General features: G+C 44.2%; 1 pseudogene; it reads right to left on the reverse strand.

The window, feature by feature from the left end:
• Positions 1-567: 567 nt before the first annotated feature.
• On the reverse strand, positions 568-1,416 carry LOC118984057 (interferon alpha-7-like; annotated as a pseudogene).
• Positions 1,417-2,359: the final 943 nt, after the last annotated feature.

Here is a 2,359-nt window from a genome sequence, read left to right on the forward strand (position 1 = left end):
AAATTTGGCATCACATGTTGAACATGGCAAAGTCACAAAATAGAAGGTACCTATGACCCCAGTCACTGTCTGCAGAATAGCAAGAGTCATCTGATCAGAAATGCTTACAATGTGCTGTCATACAAAAAATAAATAAAGTTCTATAGTGATCATAGTATAAGTAGGTTTATGTTTATCATAACAACTAGTGTTAACTAGCCAATGTCTTTAAAATATACAATCATGAAGAACCTTTCCATAAAAAATTGAACATTATATTTTGAAAAGAGCAAATATGCTCTGCTTCCCCTACTTCCCATCCCCACTCCAAATTTAGATTTAAAAATTATGTCATTATTATTTATGAAAGTAGATCATGTTCTTCTCCCTAAGCAAAATTTTGTACATCCATGATGTACAATATATTTTTTATAATCACCCCATGGTTTTGGATTCGGGTATTTCTCAGCTGGTGCAGAAATGTGAGTGGAGATGGCTTGGGAGCTTAGCAAACAATCAGTTCAATAGAGAGAGGCTCGAAGTACAAACTATTTTCTAACTTATGGACCTTCCTTTGAGGATTGATTGCTACCGGAGGAGAAGGCGCCCTGAAATTTGGACTCTGACAACCTCCCAGGCACAGGAGCTGAATTTCTTTTCTTTCAGGTTGTTGAGGATCCTTTGGAAGTACTTCCCGACAGGAGATCCTAAACAGGGACAGGCCAGATTTCCTTCTTCCGTCTGACCCAGGCGTTCTAGGCTGTGATGAACGCTGGAGAGCACACGATAGAGGACGGTGCGGTTCCACCCGCATGGCTGTGTTCTGTCGTGAAGAGTTCGAAGACCTGCTGGGGCATCAGGTGGTGGAAACAGCTGCGCTGAGTCCTCTGCATTTGGTCAATAGTTCCTCTTTTGCAAGAAAATTTGAATTCGCTTCTGTCATTCAGGCATGACTGAGGCATGACTGAGTCATGACTGAGGCGGGATAGTGTTCAACTGTCTCAAAAAAGCAGAGATTTCGTGGTTGTCTGGGCTATGGATGTAAAGTAGGTCCCCGCCAAGAGAGCAAGCCGGGATGGAGCAGAGCATCAGTCCCACCGCCAGGCACAGATAGATCTGGGCCATTGAGAATTCCAGTGATCCAGGGGAAGGCTGCGGGAGGACAAGGCGGATACAATTAGCGCCAAGTTTCCCTGCTGGTTCCCTGAAGGCGCGGTTCTCCGACTGGCCACACGAGGGCGCGCAGGTGGCTTTTTGAGACTCAGGTTTGGGAAAGGCAGCCTGTGTTTTCAGTCTGTTGGGGTTGCGGCAGCGCAGAAGCCTTGAGCAACTCTGTGCCCAGCAACTCTGTGCCGCTCTAATAGTCACCCCAAACCCTTCCTTTCGGGGGCCCTGGTAGCTGAAGGCCGAGCTCTGTCTGGGCCTCACCAGCGACATTTTTCTGAGGTACCTGCCACAGAACCTCGCCTTTTCTGCACTTTACCCTGAGTTTTGGGCTTTACTTTCGCACTGAATCTCTGCCGAGGCCATTTTTACAAAGAATCCCTTTGATGAGAGACTCGAGGATGAGAGTCGGAGAGTGGTCGTGAGTACAGATTCTGGATCGGCTCTGTTCGAGATGCGGGAGGGCTCAGAGTCCCGAACGGGAAACGCCAGGGTGCGAAGGCACCGCGTTGGGGACGCTGGGCAGCGAGTGGGGCGGGGCCATCACGGGGCGGGGCCACCACAGGGCGGGGGTCCCAGCGGAGGTGCGGTGGGGGCTTCGCGACTTGAGGGTGACTTTGCCCGGTTACCGCGCTACTCACCGGTGAAGTATAGAAAAACTGGGAAGTGGGAATATTAAAACAGCACTTTCTCCCACTTTTCAAAATATTAAAATATTTGAATACTAAGTATAAATATCAAATATAAAATTTAAAAACATTTTTAACAGGAAAACATTTATTAAACACTTTAAAATATTTAATATTAAATAAATATCAATGTAAACATTTACAATTTTTAATTTTTGACATTCAGACTGTTAAAACAGCATAGATTAAACTTTAATTTTTGGAAACTGTATTTTATTTATACCATAACAGGAATTAAATACAGTGTTACTTTCTTGGTTTAAAGGAGGCAGACACAGTAGTAATTTCAAGATTATGAGTGTTCAGTGGACAGCACTGCTATGTCGCACACTTTCTCATGACTTCCTGACAATTTTGAATAATTTTTCTGTAACTTCTCCTTACTGAAATGTCTTCACAGGACCCCACCCTGACTATATTGTAAAAAATAAAAACTAGTGTTGTATACAAGCAGTTGAGGACATTTAGCAAGTCAGAGCTTTCAAATTTCTTGTGTTAGAATTTTGTAGACTGATGGAATTAGCCAA

This window comes from Sturnira hondurensis, unplaced genomic scaffold (genome assembly GCF_014824575.4).
Source record: "Sturnira hondurensis isolate 20B ecotype Veracruz unplaced genomic scaffold, ASM1482457v3 Scaffold0003201, whole genome shotgun sequence".
In the NCBI taxonomy this organism is placed as follows: Eukaryota; Metazoa; Chordata; class Mammalia; order Chiroptera; family Phyllostomidae; genus Sturnira; species Sturnira hondurensis.